Source organism: Schistocerca piceifrons, chromosome 4 (genome assembly GCF_021461385.2).
Source record: "Schistocerca piceifrons isolate TAMUIC-IGC-003096 chromosome 4, iqSchPice1.1, whole genome shotgun sequence".
Classification (NCBI taxonomy): Eukaryota; Metazoa; Arthropoda; class Insecta; order Orthoptera; family Acrididae; genus Schistocerca; species Schistocerca piceifrons.
In genome coordinates this window covers 530,844,768-530,850,293 of record NC_060141.1, presented here as the reverse complement: position 1 = coordinate 530,850,293, position 5,526 = coordinate 530,844,768, and the positions used below count along the sequence as shown (strand labels likewise).

The 5,526-nt window shown below is 44.1% G+C and overlaps 1 pseudogene; it reads left to right on the top strand.

The window, feature by feature from the left end:
* Positions 1-5,119: 5,119 nt before the first annotated feature.
* LOC124796859 lies at positions 5,120-5,237 on the top strand (annotated as a pseudogene).
* The last annotated feature ends 289 nt before the right edge of the window (positions 5,238-5,526 follow it).

The window sequence follows — 5,526 nt, the reverse complement described above, 5'->3', positions numbered from 1 at the left end:
TACACCCATTAGTAACCTACCAGCGTTTCACATTTGTAGTGGCTTATTAACCTCTGATCTTGCAATGTCAATCACTTAAATATGTTACCTAGACGAATTTAGTTACTGTACATTAGTTAAATTTTTGGTGTTGAGACTTTTTTCCAGTCTGTGTATTTTCCAACTTCCTAAGAAGATTAGGGAGATGTGACGCCCTCTTAAGGTTAGTCTCGGCCTCAGGATCCCTGGGATTTCTTGTATCCCTTTTGAGTGTGGAACCAGTTACATCGGTCAGTTCATCTGTACGGTTTAAGAGCGCTGTACAGAACATCAGTGGTACACATAACAAATGGAGAACTCTGCAGTTGCTGTACAGAGAGTCACAAACAAATACAAGATACTGTGTGACGAAAGAAAAGCCTTTCCGTAGCTTCTACATAATGCGAATCTGTTACTGTGAGGCAGTAGAAGTAAGACAGTGCGAGAAGAATTTCAAACATAAAGCGAATGTAATGTCAGCGGTGCATGGAAGTGAGCTATCGAATCAGAGAGGAGGCAGAAATATTGGTTGGAATGTTTACGCTACTATGGGAACGGTGGCGCCACTAGGGCAGTCTTTGACGCCATCTGCGACGGCATTACCTAGTTACTGACCAATCAAAATCCGTCTATGGGCTATTTAAGGCCATCACAATGGTGGTTTAGACATTCAGCTGCTCCTAACGAAAACGGTGGAGGTAATCGTCGAAAGCTCGAGGTTTTACAACGGGCAGATGCGACATCAAGAGCAGGAATGTTTTATGATATGTATAATTTTTTTTAACTTATAGTGCCTTAGCGATGAACCGACGAAAGCCTGGAAAGAATGAGTTACTGAAGACAACGTAATGCCTAAGCCCTTGATTTTTTCCTATACTTGTTGGAAAATTTTACACTAGGTTTACGTGGGCTTTTCTTGAATTTTTAAAACCAGAATGTGAAACGACCCATTTTGTGGTCTCGTTTGTTTAGGATTTTCACTAATGCATAATGACAGAATTGATGCTTCAACAATAAGTCTTCTAAATCCAGGTCTTCTTACTCTTAAAGAACGTGTTATTAAATATTTTGTAGTTATTTAACCATTTTTAAATATTATTATATATGAAGACTTGATTGTATTTTAATTGTTACATGTTGTGGCGTCTTTTTCTTCGTCGTCTTTGTCATGTCTCACTTTTTGTAGTTTCTTGTTGATTTGTATCTCAGGGACATGATTGCTACACAGGTGTCTTGCCAAAGGAGACTTCACAAGCCCAGCCTAGTTTCTCAGTCGACCTTCTGTAAAGTTCTAGTCCGATAAATGATGGATAATCGTGTATGTCGAGAGGAAACACAGTTATTTTTACGTTATGTTGATGCTAATATTCTATATCTTTTCTATTATGTGAATAAAGCATCATGTGCGTCAGTTTTTTTACGTAATGTTTGAAAGGAACAATCTAATCCACAGACCATTTCCTGATTCGAATACAATTGATGTTATGGACACAGTTGACTGTAACGCGGCAGTGTACCGTACAGCAGCGCGTTATTTTAATCACTCTCTATTGAATAATATTCAACAAACGTGTTTAAAGCATTAATTCATCATAATCTTCATTGAATTTTCGTAACTGAATGGTTTAATGCTGACTGTTCCTTTGCTACTCCCCCCCGCCCCAAACACACACACACTGGGGGCAGTGAATGTTTGCTTCACTGACCACAGTCCCGGAGGAAGCACTATCATACCTAAATATTACATAATCTCACGAAAACAGCTTTACTTAATTATTTCATTCTTAAACTATATGAGCTTAACCCAGCGTTCAACTATTTATTGTCAAGTATACTACTTGGGATCATTGTCCGCTTGCTCAGCTGGGTGGTAACGTGTCCGTCTCCCATGCAGATGGGCTCGAGCTCGATTCCCGTCCGGGTTGCACATTTTTTCCGTTCGTGAACTGGGTGTTGTGTTGTCCTCATCATCATTTCATCCTCTTCACCGGCATGCAAGTCGCCCAATGTGGCGTCGACTGAAATACGACTTGCACTTGGCGGCCAAACTTCCCCGGGTGCGGGTTGTCGGCCAACAATGCCATGCACTCATTTCATTTCTTTCATTAGGATCATTGAGCTTAAACAGCTTCGCTCATGAAGATTAAGTATTTCACTTCTAAGTGCTAATTGAGGCTAGACACATGCTCAACTAAAAATATTCATTTACTTAATCAGATCTTATGTATTTAACAATGGAAACTCTGGTAGGAATATCTACAATGTAGGAAAAGACAGATGGCGACTTACTGTAAAGAAGAAACGTTAACTTGCAGAAGGGCACAATCAGAAGGCACTTACATAAAGCTTTCGGCCACAGCCTTTATCAGTAAAAGAGAGACACTAACTTCATATACACAAGCATGCACGCTTGATTCACACATAACCGCCAGCTCGTGCACTCGGGCCGGAATGCAACTACGTATCACGAGGGATGCAAGCAGCAAACTGGACAGGGAAGGGAAGGGGAAGGGATAGCAGTCTATGGGTGGGGAGAGAGATGAACGACATCTGGTGGAGTATGCAGGGACTAGAGCGCCAGCAGGATCACCGTCAGGAGGATATGGGGCAGGGAGGTGGGAGAAAAAGGAGCAAACAAGGAGAGAAGTGGGGTAAGATGGGCAGATGCGTTGGCAGAGGGCGGTATATAAACAGGGTGGGAGATGAGACTAAAGAGGAGATAATATGACAGAGGGGGTGGAAACTGTTGGGTGAAGGGTGTCATGTAGTATGTTACCATAGGTTGAGGCTGGGATAGTTACAGGCATGGAGAATTTGTTGTAAGGGTAGCTCCCATCTTTGCAGTTCAGAAACGCTGGTGGTGGAGGGAAGGATCCAGATGGCTCATGTACTGAAACAGCCATTGCAATCAAGCCTGTTATGTTCAGCTGCTTGCTGTAGTCTACTTGACCATGTGAAGCAGGTGGGAAGGAAGGCGTTGAGGTTGTGGAGGAACGAAGACTGCATGTATTGGCCCTGAGTCCAGATCATGTAGATATCATCAATGAACCTGAACCACATCTAGGGTTTTGGTGTTTTGAGAGGTTAGAAGGTCTCCTCTAGAAGGCCCTTACAAAGATTGGCATATGAGAGTGCCATGTGGGTGCCCATGGATGTGCCACAAATTTGTTTACATACCTTCCCTTCAAAGGTGAAGTTTTTGTGGGTTAAGATACAGTTAGTAACTTATATGAAGAATGATGTAGTGAGTCTGGAGCCTGGAGGATGTTGGGGAAGGTAGTGTTCTATAGCAATAAGACCATGGACACGACAGACGTTGGTGCTATCAACAGTGAGGTAAAGGGGTAGGCATAGCAGAAGGAAGTGGTTGGTGTCTTTGATGTGAGAAGCTAGATTACAGGCGATTTGTTGAAGGTGTTGGTCAATGAGGGCCGAAATTCTTTCCAAGGGGGCACAATAACCAGCCACAATGGGGTGCCCAGGATTGTTGCATCTGGGGAGAATGTAGAATGTGGCTGTGTGGGGTGTCCCAGGAATGATGATTCAAGGGAGGTGTTCTGGGAAGGGTTTAAGGGTTTGAGTGGGGATTGTAGGTTGGATTGGAATTCTGGGATGGGATCACTCTGGTGGAGTTTGTAGATGGAGGAGTCAGATAACTGGCTGAGGCCTTCTGCCAGGTAGTCACTGCTATTTATAGCAACAGTCATAGAACCTTTGTCTGTAGGTAGGAGGATTAGATCAGGATTTGTTTTGAAGCTGTGCATGGCTGTTCTTCCTTCTACTGCAAGGTTGGTGTTCTGAGAAGAAACCTGGGAAGGATGGTTGAGCCAACTTTGAAGTAAGGAATTCCTGCAAGATTACCAGCAGGTAGTTAGGTGGGAGGGGGTGGAGAAGACCATGGTTGGATGTTGGTATGGACTGGAAGATGTAGCGTTCAATGTTGGAATTAGAGTGGTTTGGTTGGTGGAACTGGCAGCAAAAAAATGCTTGCATTGCAGGGATCATGAGAAGGAGAGTAGGTCTTTGACAAGACCAAAATGGTTAAATTTGGATGTAGAGCTAAAGGTGAGGCCTTTCGATAGGGCTGAAACTTCTGTGGATCTGAGGGGTTTGGTGGAAAGGTTAACAACAGTGTTATGGGAATATTTTGGCTCTGGACTTGGTGGAGTGTTGGTAGAGAATTTTGAGAGATGTGGCAAATTGAAAAGATCACTTACACAGAGTTTAGCTGCTATGAGGAGTGGACAAGGAGGAACACTGTGAGTATGGTTAAGGTTGGATAGGGGAGGCCCAAGGTGGCGGTAGATGTCAGCAGGTTGGATAACTTATCAACGTGGTGTCTGGAATGCTCTTGCAAATCCTGGAGGGCAAGTGACTCAATTTCAGAGACGTGGTATGTGGAGTAGGGAATGTAGAGTAATAATATCTTGCGCAGGGAGCAGAGGTCGTTCTGGGATGCTTATGCCCATGAAGATGAGTTTTTGCAGTACCAGGGATTTCTAGAATCTAGTAAGGTGCAGGTCACTGTGAAAGAACGGGTGGGATCCAGAGAAAGGAATCTTTATGGTTAGGCCGTTTGGGGAGGTTCCACGGCTGAAGTATTATTGAGAGTGCTGAATAGAAGGCTATATAAAAAGTTGGCTAGCTGGATTTGGAAGGAAAAGGTCGGATTTAGAAGAGGAAAAGAAATAAGGGATGCTATTAGACTGTTAAGGATCGTAGAGGAAAGATGTATTGAGAAAAGTAGAGAAATTTATGCTGTTTTCATTGATTTGAAAAAAAAATCTTTCGACAGAGTACAATGGAACAAGCTGACGGATATTTTGAAGAGGAAAAGAGGAGGACAGGACAGAAAGTAAGCATAAGGATTGGAACTGAAATGTCTAAATGAAGTAGCATTGGAAGGAGCGTTAGACAACGTTGTTCAAATGGTTCAAATGGCTCTGAGCACTATGGGACTTAACTTCTGAGGTCATCAGTCCCCTAGAACTTAGAACTACTTAAACCTGCCAGACTGTAGCGCCTAGAACCGCTCGGCCACTCCGGCCGGCCAGACAACGTTGTTGCGTCTCCCCTTTATTGTTCAACTTATACCTGGGTTGGCAACGGCCTTGCCGCAGTGGATACACCGGTTCCCGTCGGATCACCTAAGTTAAGCGCTGTTGGGCGTGGCCGGCATTTGGATGGGTCACCATCTGGGCCGCCATGTGCTGTTGCCATATTTCGGGGTGCACTCAGCCTCGTGATGCTAATTGAGGAGCTACTCGACCGAATAGTAGCGGCTCTGGTCAAAGAAAATCATCGTAACGACCGGGAGAGCGGTGTGCTGACCACACGCCCCTCCTATCCGCATCCTCATCTGAGGATGACACGGCGGTCGGATGGTCCCGATGGGCCACTTGTGGCCTGACGACGGAGTGCTATACCTGGGTTAGATCACTGCGAAAGGCTTATATAGAAAAACAGGAGTGTATATTGATGGGAAAAGAATAATAATACGATTTGCTG